Source organism: Triticum urartu, chromosome 7A (assembly GCF_056163025.1).
Source record: "Triticum urartu cultivar PI428250 chromosome 7A, HENAU_Tu73, whole genome shotgun sequence".
NCBI lineage: Eukaryota > Viridiplantae > Streptophyta > Magnoliopsida > Poales > Poaceae > Triticum > Triticum urartu.
The window spans coordinates 16,347,693-16,368,061 of NC_141879.1; the positions used below are offsets into that span (position 1 = coordinate 16,347,693).

Consider the following 20,369-nt stretch of genomic DNA (forward strand, 5'->3'; position numbering starts at 1 on the left):
ACCTGCTACCACCTTGGTTGCTGTGCATGATTCTATCTTGAATCTTGCTAGGATATGAACTTGTTTATTGCCAGCAAATTTCCAATCATATTCCTACAGATTACCACACAATAAAATAGAAACAGCTACTTGCAAACATTAAAAATGAGGAGGCAAATTGGGCTCCTCTGGGGCCTATGCATTTGGGAAATATTATCCCGAATAATATGCTCTGGTAATATTAACCATTTTTTCCTTTTATGTTTTCCTATGCGTCAACTCTCCCTTAACTAATTGAATGAGGCAAGCCCTTTGTCTACATTTCAAAAAAAATGCACCCCGTCAGTTCACAAAAACATGATTCTTTGGATATGGATTTTTTCTGACTTTTGAATTCTGACTACTTGTCCAAATATTCATATCAAATACTTGTAAATCAATATGTGCAGATTTGTAGCGACAAGTACTTTCTTAACACTCAATTTTATTGTATTTCATATATAAATTATGATACAAGCTAGTGGTCTATGTACTTAAGACAAGTCCATGTCCGAATTTGTCGATCTCGATTGGAGTGAGCAGTTTAATTAGTGCATCATTTAAAACGTTCAGTGGACGGTGGCGCAGCGATGTGAATAGATTCTTGTTAGCATCATATGTACTAAAAAATTAACTCCAGCAAGTTGGAGGACGTGTGGATGGGATGACTAATCAGGGATGTTGGAGTAAAATATCTCTAAGCAAGCACTTGCAGGTAGCTACCTTCATCTGGCCATGGCCGCTCTTGTGTCCTCGGCTCCTCACTGACCTCCTTTCTGTATCCATGAAATTACGTGATCTGATCTTCCAACCCAAGTGAGTGAGAGAGGGAGAGAGAGAGAGAGAGAGAGAGAGAGAGAGAGAGAGAGAGAGAGGCCAGCCAGGGAGATGGAGGCGGCAGCGGCCACCGTTTTTGTCGGTAGGATCGCACCAAAGCTCATAGAGTTCTTAGCTGCAAATCATAAGCTTCGGCAGAACTTGGAGCATGACATCACCTACATCCAAAGAGAGTTTGCATTCATTTCTGCCGCCATTCAGCAAGACGATGACCGTCGCTGGAGGAGTGGCAACAGGACTGACCACGTGTAGAGGGCCTGGATCCAAATTATACGCGACTTGGCGCACGCCATCGAAGACTGCATCGACCGCTTCACGCCCCGCGTGGCGATATCCAGTAAGTCGCCAATCCAGAAGTTCAAGACGAGGAAGGCCCGTACTGAGTTTGCTGAGGCAATCGGCAAGCTCAAGAAGATATCAAAGGAGTCGTCCAAGCTGAGAACATCTTATGGTACTACCACTTCCTCCTCAGCTCCGTCGTCGCCAGTGGCGTCTGAGACGATAGAGTTGGAGACGGATGACTTCCTTTCTGCTCACAGCCCTGTGGGTATGGACGCACAACGGGATGAGCTTCTGGAGCTGATCCAGCAGGAGCAGCAGCAACTCAAGGTGATCTCCATTGTTGGCTTCGATGGCATAGGCAAGACTCTCCTTGCCAGACATGTATATGAGAGTATGAGCCAATACCAAGCGCGGGCTTGGATTTGTGCCACGGAGCAACAACGCCCAGTGGATGTTCTCATTGAGATAACCCAGAAACTTGGCATCACCACATCCATTGATGGCGGAGGTCGTCCCAGCAACCCCTGCGAACTCCTAAGATCACACCTTGGCACCAAGAGGTATGTTTTCAACCATTGGTAATTTACTCAAAGGGATCTGGTAAGAAAGACTAGCTTAGATAGTTATTTTTCAGTCAATATTGATAGGTGTCTGACCAAGATCATCTTATCCCCTTTGTACTTGCATAAATCGTGTGTTCTGATCAGGTGATTCTCGGTGGTGACTTAGAAATGGTTTTGTTTTAGTTGTATGCCTAACACTTAGCCAAATTCACCCTAAGAGGGGAGAGGTGTATACTTTAGCGAGGTGAATAGAGAATTGCCCTTTGAAACTCCAAAAGTCCGAGGTGGTTCTGTATTTATAGGATCTGAGCATGCGGTAATTACACTCCTACTCTTAAGCGGGTTAGGGTATTACCATTGGTCCTAAAATAAGGCTAGTGGTATTTCCATACATTCAAGAATACCCTAGGGAAATATTGCCATCCCATGGAGTAGGTTGTCACGTTGTACTGTTGCGTCGTTTGCATCTCAACATCAGTCTTAGAATTGCCTCTCATCATCGACGTCGCATGTGGCCAACACTCGGCGAAGTAGGGAGAAATGCAGTGGGGTGACTAGCGAGTACCAACCCTTTAAATGGAAAGGGTGGCTCTCTATTTATACGACTGAGCGTGCAGCAATTACATTCCTGCCAATGAGCCCTGTTATTTGTGAAGGTAACAGACCGTTTAAGTTGTATGATTCACTAATGAGACCAACTTAGAAAACCGGGTATTTTCAAAAAAAAGAAAAACTTAGAAAAACGGGTATAAATTTTTGAGTTATTAACCATATATTACAGTATATAGCTATTAAAAATGGCAACAAAGCAAATAATAGACAGAAGTGCTTACCCTAGTCAAGAATAAGCTCCATAAATCAATGGCTTCCATCAAAGTGAATATCCTGCACGTCAAGTAACAAAATATCGTATGATGTAATAGTAAGCACTCTTTCATTGTCACTGACGCAATCAAAAGCTATATTCCTAAATACCATCTTAGCATACTTATGATAGATTAATGAGAGGTCAAAACTTGATAGATAATGGTAAGAACGTGCCGAGGAAATTCCAAGTGTGATACTCGTTGCTGGTCACCAAAAGATATCCTCTTATTTGACATGAATGCTGCACAAATATAAGCAGAAGGCTAGATTGAGCAAACTACTTAAAGTGTATAGCATATAACACAATGAAAGGAGCGCACAACATGTAAGACTATAAAAACAAAGGGTGTATGCTGATGTAAAGTAAAAAAATGTGACAGCCAAGCAATGAAATACCAGCATACCACTGTTTCTGCCCTAAATAAGGGGTTTAGACAAATGTATGGCAGCAGCCAAATGTTTACAACACAAATTCATACTGTTTACAGTCTAAACCAAATCTAGCATTGAATCTAGAGACCGGACTAACATTTGAAATAAACACATTAAGCGGAATTATTATGAGCAGCAAACTAGAAACTGTCCAGAGCATGAAAGATAAGCACAACCAAACTGGCCCGTCGTTCTTCCAAAAATGCCGCTTAAGAACACTTTTTTTGCTACCATCTGATTGAAAAAAATTGAATGTGGAAATTAAAGCGTACATAGACTGACCAACTCTTAGTCTTTACAAATTACAAAATGTATGATCCAAAATTAGTCACAGTTGCCTCTTAATTAAAATCTTTGTTGGTACAAAATAAATATTATTCTTAATTTTAGATTCCACTCGATATCTCTCCATGTTAAATTTTGATCATGCAGTCCTCCTGGCACCTTGCAGGTTCTTCATTGTAATTGATGATGTGCGGACAGAATTTTGGCACGCTATAAAATATGCCTTTGAGGGGTTGAGCGGCAGAGTTATAGTCACGACAGCCATTCAGTCAGTAGCAACTGCATGCAGCAGCTCTGCTCATGGTCATGTGTACATAATGAGAACTCTTACTGAGAAATACTCAAGAAGGTTATTCTACAAGGAATCTTTGGGCCAAGATGATGATCGGAACGATCAGCTTGGCTCAGAAGCGCTGAAGAAGTGCGACGGTCTACCCCTTGCTCTTGTTACCACTGCCCGGTACTTGCAAAGCACAGATAATCCAACACGGGAAAACTGGGCAAAATTGTGCCACAATCTTGGAGCACATCTGGAAACAAATGAGATGTTAGCAAGACTTAAGCATGTGCTTGTTCATAGCTACACCAGCCTTGTTAAACATGATCTCAAGACATGTCTGCTATATTTAGGTATCTACCCAAGTGGCCGTGCGGTCAGGAGAAGAAGCCTCATCAGGAAATGGTTAGCTGAAGGGTTTATCCAAGGTGATTATATATGCAGCGCCTTGGATGCCGCTATCGGCAATTTCAATGAGCTGGTCAACCGGAGTATCATCCAACCTACAGATCAAGGTGCTAGCAGGAGCAAAAACAGCACAGAGGTGAAGACATACCATACTCATGGCATGATGCTTGAATTCATCCAGCACGTGTCCAAGTGTGAAAACTTCATTACCTTGTTATATGATCAGCTGGCCCCCCCAACCCCAACCAGCAAAATCCGCTGGCTTTCTATGCATGATGCAAGTGCCAGCGTAGCAGCCAATGATCTATCTCTTGTCCGGTCTCTGACAGTCTTCGGCAGGGCGCACAAATCTGTCTTGGATTTTTCAAAGTATGAACTGCTGCGAGTTCTGGATCTAGAAGAATGCGGTAACCACTTGGAGGACAAGCATCTCAAAGAGATATGCAGGAACCTGTTGCTGCTCAGGTATCTAAGCCTCGGGTCCGCTGTTAAGGCACTTCCAGAGGAGATCAAGAAGCTTCGATTCTTGGAGACACTAGATGTAAGAAGAACACAAATAGAGATTCTGCCCACTGAAGTCTTTAAGCTTCCATGCCTGATTCATCTGTTTGGAAAGTTCAAACTCCAACATGGTGTAGGAGGCCGGAAAATGCTCAAGCTACAAACTTGGTTATCAGAGAGTAGCAAATTGGAAACTGTAGCAGGATTTGTTGTGGACAGCAACAACAATAGCCAAGGATTTGATCAGCTCATGGAGCATATGAAACACTTGACAAAGGTGAGAATATGGTACAAGCAATCCACTAATAGTATTACAGATCCCATCGTCAGCCGCCGCAACTTGAGTTGTCTATCTGACGCCATTAAAGGGTTTATCAAGAGAAGCACCGACTTGAAGAAAGCTCATTCACTCACACTGAATTTCGCTAATGGATGTTCTCAAGACTTGCTGAATTTCACCCTGGAAAAACAAGATTCCTCGCCAAGCTGCTATCTTAGCTCACTGAAGCTACATGGGCACAATATATGCAGCCTGCCTCCATTTATTACAATGCTGGGCAGTCTCACTAAGCTGTGCCTTTCATTCCCACATTATCAGCTGACCAGGGATATTCTTGCTGCCCTGAGCAGAGTGCGATGCTTGGCGTACCTGAAGTTGATTGCATCTCAACTGGACAAGCTTGTCATCAGAGAAGGTGCACTCGAAAGCCTGAGACACCTATGCATCGTGGTGGAAGTCATGACTGAGCTGGAAGTCGAAGAGGGAGCTCTGCCGCTCCTTGAGTCACTCCACCTGCTGTGTAAGGATATAAATGGATTTAGAGGCACAACAATCCAATCCCTGCGACGTATTAAGGAGGTCACCCTCCATGATGGAGTAAGCGATGAAACAAAACACGAGTGGAAAGAAGCAGCAAAAAAACACCCCAGACATCCCAAGCTCTTGTTTGTTAAGAGTCTTAAGACAGCTGAAGATATTCATATGGGAAGTAAACCAGCAGACAATTCTGAGAGCCCAGCGGCACCAACTACTGATACGACATTTTCAGTGACAGTGCACCATGATGCCATTTCTACTGGACAATCTGGTAATCAAGAGCCCTACATCTTATTTTGCTTAAATATACACTCTTTCTTCATGCATCCATGTGACATTTTTTAATTGTGCAGTACAAGTTGATAGCGATGATCTGCAAAATTATGATGATGAGAAAGACGATATGGATATTGATATCATAGAGGATTTTGCTAGCAAAACTTGTCTGGACCCTCTTATAAACAAGGAAAAGTTGGAACACAAGATGGAAGGAGAGGTAGGTTTAAAGGATCAGCAGATGGAAGATGTCATTTGGCCTACTCATCAGGCTGATCCAAATGTTGTACATTTGATGGTGGGTGAGAACACAAGAAAGAGAGCAAGGTTGGACATTGGTGAAGACAACTCAATGGACAAGGTTGTTGATAGGGTGAAGCGCAAGAACCCAGAGGATGTCCCAGGTAATGCACACATTGCAACTGTCTTAAGTTGTTCCGATGTTTCTCCTAGTGACATAACTAGTAAAACTGGGGTCAAGTTCGGAAGTAATATTATTGAGGTAAATAAATCTATTTTTTAAGTGGTTACAGATTAGAAGCTGCTAGATGTAGTGTTTTTGTAGCTACCACAGCGAACTCTTGACAGTGTACCTCTAAGTGGGGAATGAAACGGGAAAGTTTGGTTACTGCAGAGAAACATTGTCGCTAAATATCTGCGGTTGGTTAGTGCATACTGAGTGTTCAGGGTGTCCTTCAGTGCAGCTGAGTTCTGAAGTTTACTGGAGATGTTAGAAATCTGATGACTGTTGGGAGATGTTGCTTTAGTTTGGAATAAGGGAATCTAAAATGTCGCTGCCTTAGAATATCTTCCCTACTGATCCTACTATTATGTTTCTAAAATTTTCACATCGGTTCTCATCATTGGCTGGTTTGCAGAAACAGGGCTTACAAAACAAACAGTGCCTGGGTTTGTGGCTATTGTCTCTGATGGAAACTGAGATTTTCCATCAAGTAAGTGAACAAGGGCCATTGGTGCTTCGGCTGGAAGATCCCTGATGATGTTTTTATTTGTCTGGATTACCCGTGTTTGCAAGCTTGGGTCAATCTTGCTCGGAGTCAAGACAGGACGTAGGTTTGCTTTAAGTATTTGTCTGGCATTTGGTGTTTTAAGTAGCCTTCGCTTATGTTACTTTGGCAATTGGTCTGTCTATTGATCCCCTGGCGCGTTTACATGCTAATGGTGAATCCCCATCTGCTACTGCTTGCTATATGGGCGTACCAGAATGATACGGCTATGGACTCATCTCCCTAAGATGGTGAAGTGCTTCCAATAAGCTTCTCACTTAAGTTTCTACCTGTACTGCAACATAAGTTTATTTTCATGCATGTCGATTTGGTGGCTTTCTGCTGTGACAGAGTTCACCATGTATGTTATTAACTTTGGCATCTGTTCCGCAAAACATTATAATCATCCTTCATTCAGTTACAAGGCCATCTATTTTTTCTGTTGTTGACAATAATATTTGTTCCTGCAATTTGTGGAGAGCTTTTTTTTGTTGATTTCCTTTTAGTAATTCGAATTCTCATACTAGTAGTACATGACAATTAGCATGGAAACTAAGGCTAAAAAAAGGTAAGGTAGCTTGGTCCTTGTTTGTGCTAACCTGTCGGAATCTATGTGCTGGTCACCGAAGATGGGCGAAATTTCTGACAGCAAGTCAGTTGCACTGGACCAGAGCTCCGCCAAGCAGCCTCAGGGATACCAATGGTCTTGCATCAGTGTTCCTTCCACACACCGGGTCCTCCCACCTTGCTGACACGTTGCTCTACGCCCGCCATCCAGTATCTTCATTGGACTAGTCCTTGCTCGGATCTGTTTGGAGCACTCTGAAGAAACAATTTGAAGTAGTGGCTATCAGCAAACAAGCTGTCTTGTATGCAACGAGAAGCTCTCTCTCTTTTCTTTTTCTTTTTTCTTTGCGGAGAAACGAGAAGCTCTCTCTCTCTTTTTTTTTGCGGGGAAACGAGAAGCTATGATGATGACAAGCAAGAAAACCATGTCGAAATTCCTGCGGCCAGCACGCTAATTAGTACCTGCAGTTAAATTGAACCGTACCTGCAACACACTGATTGCTAGTCATTCTGCAGAGCACCACCATCTCGCGACATTCCGAGCCGGGTAAGACCCCTGTCTGAATCTATGGACAGTACTGGATTGTTGGAAATTCAGTGCAGCGTTAGTCGCTGAACCAACCTAGTGGAATTACAACAACACGGACAGCAAGCAGGTTCGTACAGACAATACCTACAGATCGGCATCAGCATCGAAGAAACAGCCGTGGAGGGGATGCGCTCGATTCCGACAGGGGAGACATTTCCAGAGAGGACTGGGTTCCACCCGAGACGCTGCCAACGGCGGTACGTCAAGCGCGGCACTGCGGAGGCCGTGCCCTATCGCGTGCGAACTGCGTCAATGGAGGACGCCAATGCGGCTTCCCTCGCCGGCTCGGGCGAGGGCGAGGGCCTCCTCGATGGGCCGCAGAGCAGCGAGGTGGGCCCCGCCGGACTTGCTGCGGTGGTGCTTGGTGGCAGGCGGTGGCGGCGCCGATGGTTAGCCGCGTCCAATCTGGCGAGTGGAGCTAAGAGGTGGGGAAGGGGATGACAGGTGGGCCCATGTGCTTCTGCCTGGCTGATGTGGCGACACCTATAGGCACAAACCAGGGTAAAAAAGTCAAAACTGGGGAGAGGTTGCAATGTACAGTGACGTTTTGAGAGTTGAGGGGTATTTTAGACCCTGATTGAGTTGAGAATTGTAATTAGCAACAATTAATGTGGATTTGAGAGAGTACAAGTTTATCTAAGCTCACATCAGTATAACCCGCATAGCTCACATCAGTACTAGACTCGGGCGCACCAACAAATCGACGTGTCCACTACGCTATTTCATATGAAGGAAAACGAAATGAAAATTAACGTGTCAGGGCATGGGGTTTATGTCAACATTAGTGAACAAAAGTTTTAGAACGTGTTTGTGTTCAGAGACTTTTTGATGTATGGACTAGAAAAAATCCCTTTTAGAGACTTTTTAACCAAATAAGAGAGATTACTAGGGACTAAAAGTTGTTTTTTGAGACTAAATAAAGAAGACCATCAATAAGAGTCTTTTTTAGGACTTTTCCAACAATGCCCCTCCCTGCATCCATTGCCCCGCCGCCTCATGATGTTGTTTGGTTGTTGTTTTTCTGTATACTAAGGGTAACACGGTCTTTTACATGTCATTTAATAACCTTTAGGGAGGAACTATGAACTTTTTAGTCCTTAGAAACAAACAAGCAGGGACTTTTTAGGGACCATGGATTTTTTAGTTGGGACTAGAAAAAGTTATAGAACTTATGAACCAAACAAGGCCTTAAGCTACTACACTACCTTCTCTGCCCTACTTATCCCCCTCCCAAAAAGATATAGCTCTGACTACATAGGCAAACAACACTGCAGCAATTCATGATCAATGGACTTTGGTACTTTAGTCAAGGAGTGGGCATGTAGCAGGCGTGGCGGACCGTGGGATGCCAACTTAATTTTACTCTAGATCAACTAAGGATGCGGTGCCAAACATTCTTTCAGATTAAAGAGGAGCAGGCAAAACTACTAATCATTGGGTAGGCAAGGAGGCCAGTGAGTGCTAGCGGGAAACCGCGGTGATGTGTTAGAGAAGACGACTCAGCAACCCGACAATAGCTTGGCTATCAAAGGATCGGGATACTCCCAACAATGCCTTACACCATGCCCCAACAATAGCTTGCCTATCAAAAGGATCAGGTACTCCCAACAATGCGTGACATCATGCCCCCAAAAAGTCAAGATGAGACATCGTGGCCGGAAGCGGATTTGTAGCACCCCGGTGTTCCAAACCCCTACACGAACATTAAATTCAAGAAAATACCGAGAATTTTTTTTAAGAAGTCTAAGATTTTGGGATATTAAACTTGGGTTCCCGATCTACTCCCATGTGAAATTTCATGAAAAAATACCAGGAAACACTAGTAGAAAACAGGGCTTTGGTTCGAGCCTGGCCAGCCCATTAGTCCCGGTTCTTCACGAACCGGGACCCATGGGGGCATTAGTCCCGGTTCGTGAGCCCCGGGGGCTGGCCGGGGCCTCGTGGGCATTGGTCCAGGTTCTTCTGGATCCATTTGTCTCGATTCTAGGCACGAACTGGGACCAATGGGCCGTGCTCCTGGCCCACAGCCATTGATACCGGTTCGTGCCTAGAACCGGTACAGAAGGGGGGGATTTAGTTCCAGTTCCTGCAACGAACCGGGACAAATAAGTTGCCTATATATACCCCATCGCCGCAGCAGAGCACTCCACAGTGCTCTGCTTTTTGCTGGCCGATGTGGGGGAGGGCATTGAGTGCTCTAGCTCACCTCCTATGCACATGAGGTGTTCGATGAAATGCCCGAGCCACACTAGTTAAGCTTTCTCCTCTCGAAGCTCGACCTCGGAGCTCCATTTTTCCCAAGATTTGTCTAGGTTTAGCGGTCCGTCACGCCCCGTTCCCGTTTTCACCGCCGTCAATCGCCCGCGCCGATCTCGTCGCCGGCACCACCATGGTGAGCCTCTTGTTCTTATCTTCTTTCTGATTTTCTTACTTTAGATAGATACTTGTATGATTTTCTTACTTTTGACACACATAATTATATATAATGCACGCACATGAACCGACAATGGATGTACAGTGACAGACGCACCTCCGAGTACATTAAGGGCGTGCATAATTTCCTCGAAGTGGCTGAGGCAAACAAGAAGAATGGTTTTATGTGTTGTCCATGCCCTTAATGTGGGAATACGAAGTCTTACTCTGACCGGAAAATCCTTCACACCCACCTGCTTTACAAGGATTCCATACCACACTATAATGTTTGGACGAGGCACGGAGAAATAGGGGTTATGATGGAAGACGACGAAGAAGAAGAGGACGATGAAAACTATGTGCCCCCTGAATACGGTGATGCTGCAACGAGGGGAGCTGCTGAAGATCAAGAGGAACCAGACGATGTGCCCGATGATGCTACAATGGAGGAAGCTGCTGAAGATCAAGAGGAACCAGATGATGTGCCCGATGATGATGATCTCCGCCGGGTCATTGTCGATGCAAGGACGCAATGCGAAAGTCAAAAGGAGAAGCTGAACTTCGATCGCATGTTAGAGGATCACAAAAAGGATTGTACCCCAATTGCGAAGATGGCAACACAAAGCTCGGTACCGTACTGGAATTGCTGCAGTGCAAGGCAGAGAATGCTATGCCTGACAAAGGATTTGAGAAGCTACTAAAAATATTGAAGAAGAAACTTCGAAAGGATAACGAATTGCCCGATAGTACGTACGCATCAAAGAAGGTCGTATGCCCTCTAGGATTGGAGGTGCAGAAGATACATACATGCCCTAATGACTGCATCCTCTACTGTGGTGCGTATGATGATTTGAACGCATGCGGTATGCGGTGCATTGCGGTATAAGATCGGACGAGATGACCCTGGTGATGTTGACGGAGAGCCCCGCGGGAAGAGGGTTCCTGCGAAGGTGATGTGGTATGCTCCTATAATACCACGGTTGAAACGACTGTTCAAAAACAAAGAGCATGCCTATTTGATGCGATGGCACAGTGAGGACCGTAAGAAAGACGGGAAGTTGAGAGCACCCGCTGACGGGTCGCAGTGGAGAAAAATCGAGAGAGAGTACTGGGCTGAGTTTGCACGTGACCCAAGGAACGTATGGTTTGCTTTAAGCGCGGATAGCATTAATCCTTTCGGGGAGCAAAGCAGCAATCACAACACCTGGCCCATGGCTCTATGTATGTATAACCTTCCTCCTTGGATGTGCATGAAGCGGAAGTTCACTATGATGCCAGTTCTCATCCAAGGCCCTAAGCAACCCGGCAACGACATTGATGTGTACCTAAGGCCATTAGTTGAAGAACTTTTACAGCTGTGGAATGGAAACGGTGTACCTACGTGGGATGAGCACAAACAGGAGGAATTTAACCTGCACGCGTTGCTGTTTGTAACCATCAACGATTGGCCCGCTCTCGGTAACCTTTCAGGACAGACAAACAAGGGATATCACGCATGCACACACTGTTTAGCTGACACCGAAAGTATATACCTGGACAAATGCAGGAAGAATGTGTACTTGGGCCATCATCGATTTCTTCCGACCAACCATCAATGTCGAAAGAAAGGCAAGCATTTCAAAGGCGAGGCAAATCACCGGAAGAAGCCCGCCATGCGTACCGGTGATCACGTACATGCTATGGTCAATGATTTACACGTAATCTTTGGAAAGGGTCCCGTCGAAGTAGCTATTCCGAATGACGCTGAGGGACGCGCACCCATGTGGAAGAAGAAATCAATATTTTGGGACCTACCCTACTGGAATCCCTTTGTAACAGACGAGTTCAGTATGAAATCCTGATACTTCGGAAGAGATTGTCCGTTTTGTACATGAATTGCATCCAGTTTTTGCCGTAACCCTCTCAACTTCTTGCACATGCTATGTGGATGAAATGATGATAACATGCCAACTTTCAACCTTTTCAGAGTTCATTTGAAATGCTTTTCAATTTCAGGGTCTTATAGCTTAGAATAATCAGTAAATGCATGAAAAATAACAAATAAAGTCAGAAAGGGTTGAAAATTGATGATGTGGCTTTGAATGGTGCATTTTGAACACACAAAAAGTCAGGAGTTCAAATAAGTTTTAAAAAATGCAATCCCTTTGTAACAGACGAGTTTCCGTATGAAATCGTGATACTTCAAGAGTGATTGTCCGTTTTGTACACGAAGTGCATCCAGTTTTTGCCGTAACCCTCTCAACTTTCTTGCGCATGCTATGTGGATGAAATGATGATAACATGCCAACTTTCAACCTTTTCAGAGTTCATTTGAAACGCTTTTCAATTTTAGGGTCTTATAGCTCAAAATAATCAGTAAATGCATGAAAAATAATAAATGAAGTCAGAAAGGGTTGAAAATTGATGATGTGGCTTTGAATGGTGCATTTTGAACACACAAAAAGTCAGGAGTTCAAATAAGTTTTAAAAAATGGAATCCCTTTGTAACGGACGAGTTCCGTATGAAATCCTGATACTTTGAAAGAGATTGTCCGTTTTATACACGAAGTGCATCCAGTTTTTGCTGTAACCCTCTCAACTTTCTTGCACATGCTATGTGGATGAAATGGTGATACCATGACAACTTTCAACCTTTTCAGAGTTCATTTGAAATGCTTTTCAATTTCAGGGTCTTATAGCTCAAAATAATAAGTAAATGCATGAAAAATAACAAATGAAGTTAGAAAGGGTTGAAAATTGATGATGTGGCTTTGAATGGTGCATTTTGAACACACAAAAAGTCAAGAGTTCAAATAAGTTTTAAAAAATGAAATCCCTTCGTAACAGACGAGTTTCCGTATGAAATCCTCATACTTCGAAAGAGATTGTCCGTTTTGTACACGAAGTGCATCCAGTTTTTGCCGTAAGCCTCTCAACTTTCTTGCACATGCTATGTGGATGAAATATGATACCATGCCAACTTTCAACCTTTTCAGAGTTCATTTGAAATGCATTTCAATTTCAGGGTCTTATAGCTCAAAATAATAAGGAAATGCATGAAAAATAACAAATGAAGTCAGAAAGGGTTCAAAATTGATGATGTGGCTTTGAATGGTGCATTTTGAACACTGAACATAAACTCTAGTATTATTGAAACTAAAATTATATAAAATTGATGAAACTAAAATTATCAAAGTATTTTCTGTTCAAAATCATTAAAAGCAAAAAGAATTTTCATACAGAACTTTTTGTTACAAACTTTAATAGCAAAAATAATTATCATAAAATGAAATAAATAAGTAATTAGAAACAAAATAATATAAACTTTAATATAATATATAAGTAGAAACAAAAGAAAATAAAATAAAATAAAATAAACATTATAAGCAACCTCTAGTATTACTGAAACTAAAATTATATAAAATTGATGCAACTAAAATTATCGAAGTATTTTCTATTCAAAATCAATAAAAGAAAAAAGTATTTTTTGTTGTAAGTAGAAACAAAACAAAATAAAGAAAGAAAAAAAGAAAACAAAAAACAGGGAAAAAATAAAAAATATGCGACCTACTGGGCCACCACGGCCTGAATACGACTAGAAACCCATCCATGGGCCAGGATTCAGGCCCGCAGAAGGCCCAGTAGGCCCATCAGGCATAGCAGTGATAATTAGGTCCGTAAGCCTGAAATGGAGAGGAGCTCGAGAGGGGTGCGGCAGTGGGGCTTATAAACCACTGCACGCCCCTCTCAGCTAGCGAGGTGGGACTAAACATTTGGGCACGGGCCGCACGAGGCCTTTGGTCCCGGTTGATGCCACCAACCAGGACTAAAGGGTGGCATTGGTCCCGGTACCAACCGGGACCAATGCCCTCCTTTAGTCTCGGTTGGTGCTACCAACCGGTACCAAAGGCCTCTGCTTCCCGCCCTTTGGGCTGCTGAGAAGAGACCTTTGGTCCCGGCTGGTGGCACCAACCGGGACTAAAGGAGGGCGTTGGTCCCGGTTTGTGCGACGAGCCGGGACCAATGCCTCGTCTATATAACCAGGACTTGTGAATTTTTCGTTCAGTTCCTCATTCTCCCGCCGCAACGCCGCCAGGCTGCCCGTCTGCCTCGCCGTTGCCGTCGTCGCCCCTGCCTCCGACGCACCACCCCGACGCTGTACCGCACCACCCCTGCCCCGACGCCGCGCCGACCCTACGCGCACGCCTCCACGTCGTCGTCGCCGCGCACCCTGTGAGCGCCGCCCCGATCCCCCCCTCCTCCTCCCTGTATTGGTCGCCGTCGTTGCCGTCGCGCCCCCTATTATGTGTAGTTTAGATGTTGTAATTTAGTTGTATTAATTTGGATGTGTAGTTCAGATGTGTAGTTAATTTAGTTGTTGTAATTTAGTTGTATTAATTTAAATGTGTAGTTTAGATTTTTTTGGTGATATTATTGTTGAATATGCAAATGTTTGTATGTTCATATGCAAAGAATATGTCAATTTTTTCATAAAATTTTTATGATTTTTTTCTGTTGTAATTTTGTTCATAGAGTTTTTATGATTCTTTTGTTCATAGAATTTTCTTTGTCAATTTATGTATATGTTCATATTGTGTATGTATAGGAAAATTGTGTATGATCAAAGTCATTTATGTATATGGTCATATTTAGAAGAAAAAGAAGGAGCGAAAAAAGGAAAATAAGAAGAGGAAGAAGGAGGAGAAGAAGAAGAATAAGAAGAAGAGGAGAGGAAGAAGAGGAGAAATAAATAAGAAGATGAAAAAGAAGGGAAAAAAAAAGAGGAGAAGAAGAAGGAATAGAGGAGCTTCTTCTCCTCCATTCCTTCTTCTTATCCTCTTTTTTTCTCTTTTTTTCTTCGATCTCCTCCTCTGTTCCTTTCTTCTTCTCGTCTTTTTTTTCTTCTTCTTCCTCTTCTTATTTTTTTATCGGGTATGTCATTGTCGATATACCCCCCTCCCCGATAACTTTTAGTAAGTACTACTTAGAAAGTGTTTAATAGAATTAGTTATAAAAATAATAGAACTAGTTAAACTAGTTTATTTTTAGTAAGTACTACTTTATTCTATTTATAGTACTAGTTGAACTAGTTGATTTAATAAAACTAGTTTATTTTACTATAGAAGTAGTTTATTTTTAGCAAGAGCAGGTTCAACAATACCTGGGAGGTTCTTCAGGGATCTCACTGGAGCTATGATCCTGTGATGGTTCCTTCTCTTTGGGTGTCCACCGCCCGCGCCGATACCCGTCGGGCGCTACGGTTCTAGCTGTACTAGCGATGCTATATGTATGATAGTATTCGAGGTGTATTAGTGATAATATTCAACGATGTATGGACACATGGAGATGATGTAGTTTTGCTTATAATTGAATGCATCCTAATTTGAATACTACTTTATTTTGCGATTTAATTTTGCTTATTCAATGCTCAAATTGGAAAACTACTCCTACTTTGAATGCTAAAATTGAAGAGCACTATGCAAGGCGTATGCATATGATTAGTTGATAGCTTATAGGGTTTTTGTTTTCGCAGAAATCTAGGTGCCCCCCTCCATGATCCCCGCCGTCGTCCCCGTCACCGACCCCCTCCGACCTTGAGGTGAGACCAACCAAATCATTTTTTAGAAAGATAATTAAACGATATTTCGGGTTGACTTTAAGTATGTCGAGGCTCCACCATATATGAGAGGACAAAGAATCCCGACTGTTGTCGTGGTGGTAGCTTCTCCTTCGTTCCCGTGTGCTAGACAATTTGGTGTAATGCACCCGGGAACGAAAGGAGGAGCTACCATCACCGACAGTCGCAAATGTCAAAGAGGAATCAGTGAGGGAGAGTTCCACCATATATATATATATGATAGGACGAAGAATCCCGACTGTTGTCATGGGGGTCGCTTCTCCTTCATTCCTGTGTGCTAGACATTTTGGTGTAAAGCACTCGGGGACGAAAGGAGGAGTGACCATCACCAACGGTTGAATGTATACACCACGTGAGCTGAGAGTTTTCAAGAAAAGACTCGACAGACCGATAGTCAACCCGTGATGAATAATAATGATCTAACTTAGGTTTTTTAGTACATATATTTAATTGTAGACGTTTAATATTTGAATTATGAACATAGGAAATGTCGTACTCGGACGACGAAAGTCTCCCGGGGGAGTGCGACTGGTGCCACGATGACCGAGATCTGTGCGACAGGCCTCACCTGGATGAAGATCGGTGCTTCAGCATTAAGCTGGAGGAGACCTTCGATGTTGAAACGGTACGCAACAACGACAAGTTTTATTTTTTCGTAATTAAGCATGAGTTCAACTATTTCAACGTGTACTTTTCATCTTTACAATTCGACTAGCTTATCCCATGCCATGCAAGACGCCACGTCTTGGAGAGGATGGGTTTTGAAGACCATGAAAGTATGGAAACAAAGAAAATTCATCTAAGGACCCATCATGATATGGATTTTGAAGTAAATCTGTATAATTCTGAGAGCGTAACCCATTTTGGTTGCAAAAATTGGAAAGCATTTTGCAAGATGTATGGTTTTGATGAGGATATGCTTGTCACCATGGATCTTGATGATCCTAACATCGAGCAAGACAATACGGACATTTGGGTCCTTGTTGATACGACGCCAATTCTACCGCTATGTGAGTTTCTCAAACATAGTTATTAGCTAATTTATATTGTTCATTTCAAAATAGTTGACAGCTTATTTCCATTGACATCTTATTTTGATTGTTCAAACAATGTGCGGAACATGGTAGACAGAACCTACTACACCGATGGCTCTGAGTTAACTTATATGGAGAAAACTCATCTGGTCGGATTTTGTACTGATCTTGAGAATTACAATATCTATTGTAAAACTCCTCCACATTATGGTCAATACGTGCCACTAGTGCACGTGTCGAACTACGGTAACTACTATGGAGATACCCTGGTAAGATTTTTTACTATTACGACATCCGTGCATCTTTTGCATACTTCTAAAACTAGTACATGATTGCTAACTATGAAGTTATTACTTTGTTTTTAAACAGATAATCCCAGAGGATTGTGTGCCTCATCTGATCTATCAGAGTGGTCACCTTGATGTTTTGAACATACGTCCAGGTCATCCTACGAATCTGAACTGTCTATACCGGATTTCTAAAAGAAGTGGAGACATGAAAATCAAGGAATGGAAAAAATGTATGGACAGTCGTAAGGAGGTTCTTGGAAGCAAAAGGAAGCGAGGCGCAAGAATTGGAGACAGGATGATATCCATTCTTCATAATGGAGAGTCAGGGTCTATATTGTTTTATGCTATTTTACCTTAAAGAGGGTATTTAGGTCCTACCTAATACTGATGATCATGTGCCTAGAACAATTAAGTAGGGTTGGTTCGATGACTATGAGGATGATGATCGTATGACTTGTTATTAATAACGAGTATAAGTTTTATGATGGTGATTAGTAGGACTTGTTATTATGATGATGCATGATGCGGGCGTGAAGAGTTATTATATATCAGTGGATGAAATGAACATGGATTGGATTGAAGTGAAGGCAACAAGCATGTGGTGCATGTCAAGAGTAGTACTAATCCAAACTTGATCAAGTTAGGATTAATATTACTTTCAACATGCACCACATGTTGCCTTCACTTTAATCCATGTTTAGGCATAGCAATAGCGTTGGTAAACCAAGCACGGAAATAAGAGAGGACACTCCTCTCTGTTAGCTAGCTTACACACCCTAAATTACGCCCTAAACCACCCCCTTTCAGAAAAAAAACAAAAACCTCAGCTCCTGCCACATGCTGACGCGTGGATGCCTATTGGTCCCGGTTGGTGCCACCAACCGGGACTAAAGTCCCTCCTGCCTGGGCTCGCTGCACCGGCCACGTGGAGGCCCATCTGTCCCGGTTTGTATAAGAACCGGGACTAAAGGCCTAGGGCATTAGTAACGACCCTTTAGTCCCGGTTCAAAAACCGGGACAGAAGGGCCTTACGAACCGGAACAATAGGCCCTTTTTCTACTAGTGAAACGTATTCGTGGCAAAAAGACAAAAAAATTCTTGTGTAGAAAAAATTGTTTGGGTGGATTTTTGTTTGCACAATATTTCCTTCGCCGTGGATACGTTTCCTGATATTTTTTCACAAAACTTCACGTAGGAGTAGATTGAGAATCCAGGTTCGATATCCCAAATTTTAGAGTTTTTTTGATTTTTTTTTGGTATTTTTACATTTTCTATTCTAATAGGGGTGTGGAGCACCCAGGAGCTCCTTTGTATTTTCCCATCGCGACCAGGTTTCTTTAGCAATGAGCGTCAGTGGCACCGTCTGTATTGATTTTAATCTAGTTCGGTTCAGATCAAGTGCCTCCAGCACATGGATAACGTCTCCGGCCTTGTACAATGGTAGATGCTTAGGAAGGTGCTTAGAAAAATAAACAGGTTTTTCTGAAGCACCAGTGCCTATTTCTACAGGAGAGATGACTAATTAAACGTCTACCCTGTACAAATAAGTACCGGTGCTTAAGGAAAGCCTAGTTTATTTCTCCAAGAACCTCCCCTAACCACCTTGCATTGTACAAGGCCTCATGCACCCACTTAAGGCCTTGTACAATGGGGGGTGCTTAGGAGAGGTGCTTAGAAAAATAAACCGAGCTTTTCTGAAGCATCGGTGCCTATTTCTATAGGAGAGACGCTTAGTTAAGCGTCTATCCTGTACAAATAGGCACCGGTGCTTCAAAAAAAACTCGGTTTATTTTTCTAAACACCTCTCTAAGCACCTCCCATTGTACAAGGCCTAATGGCTCCGATCGGATCATACAATTGTCGACCGTGTGTCCATCCATCTGTTGCTAGCTTAACTAGCCCCTGCAGTAAGTCTTCTTTGGTGCTCTAAGTGAGCACAACAAACCTAGGTCTTGTTGTCATGCACTTGCGTGGAAGCTTGGAAGAAAATGGATGATACGGAAGATTGCTGCAATAACCTTGCTAGAACGAATGCATACAAACAGGTGGTAAAAAAAGCTACAAAAAAGGAAAGTTAAAGCAAACGTGTTTTCTGTTCATATTTGAAAAACAGTGAAACATATGTAGCATGTGACAAACTTATGTACAGAGAGGCACAAACTTTTGGATTTAAGTTAACGCAACATCACCTACGAAAATGAAGCATGAAGTCGATAAATTTTATCCAAGTGTCCAACCCATATACTCCCCATGGAGCGAAAAAAAATCTTTTTTTTAGGTAAGGAGAGAAGAAATAGATATTGGTGAATATTTAGGAGAAACAGGAGGAAACGGATTGGGCTTATAGTGAAGAAGGGTCGGTGAGTATGGATGGGCCTATGATTTGCTTCAGAAAGAGTTTAGTAGGCCCAAAAGCATACATATGCTGGAGCGACGCGCGTGTGCTCTTTTTGGTCTTGTTGGCGTGAAACTCTCTCACTTTTTTCAGTGTCCCCGCCCTTTCCTTCTCTGCCAGTCAGAATGGGGCTGAAGAAGGTATGGCATTTGTGCTCACAAACAATCCATCGTTGCCCAGCAACAGCAGTGGCCAATGGCTTGGCATATGCAATGACACGGCAGATGGCACGAAGACGTACCCAGTTGTAGCCATCAAGTTTGACACGAGGAAGAGCTACGAGGATGACCTTGACGGCAACCATGTCAGCATCGACATCAACAGGATCAAATCTATTCGGCAGTACCCACTTAGTAATGTTTCCATCATCCTCTCAAGTGGGTCTGATGTATGGGTCAGTATCAGGTACCACGGCACATCGAAATTGTTTCAAGTATTTCTAATCCAACACAACATCCGCGGGCGGTACGTGTACCAAGGAGATATTACATTGATCTATCACAGCTTTTGCAGGACAACATATATCTGGTATTTGCAGGTTCCACTGGCAACTTCACCCATCTGAACCAGATAAACACGTGGAACTTCACCATGATAGATGAATAAGCCTGCGTTTCTTGGCCTTTGGGCAGCAATTAGGGGGAGATGGAGCCGCCGAACGTCAGGTTGCTCTTCACGGGAGGGGCTTGACAACACAACAGTTTCTTCTCCATGACCTCTACTTCCCTCATGGGGAAGTGAGTATTGTGGAAAGTTGTAGTATTGTATTGAGAGTGTTCAATGTTCACTATGGTGTGCTTGTGAAGTTGTATGTTACATTCCTGCTTGTTCTCTGGCCGAATAATTTTATACATGTATCCGTTATTTTTAATGACTTGAGCAGGACCTACCAAAC

At 43.0% G+C, this 20,369-nt stretch overlaps 2 pseudogenes; both read left to right on the forward strand.

The window, feature by feature from the left end:
- Positions 1–810: 810 nt before the first annotated feature.
- LOC147956990 (disease resistance protein RGA4-like) lies at positions 811–6,366 on the forward strand (annotated as a pseudogene).
- Positions 6,367–7,978: 1,612 nt separating this feature from the next.
- LOC147956991 (putative L-type lectin-domain containing receptor kinase S.5) lies at positions 7,979–20,080 on the forward strand (annotated as a pseudogene).
- The last annotated feature ends 289 nt before the right edge of the window (positions 20,081–20,369 follow it).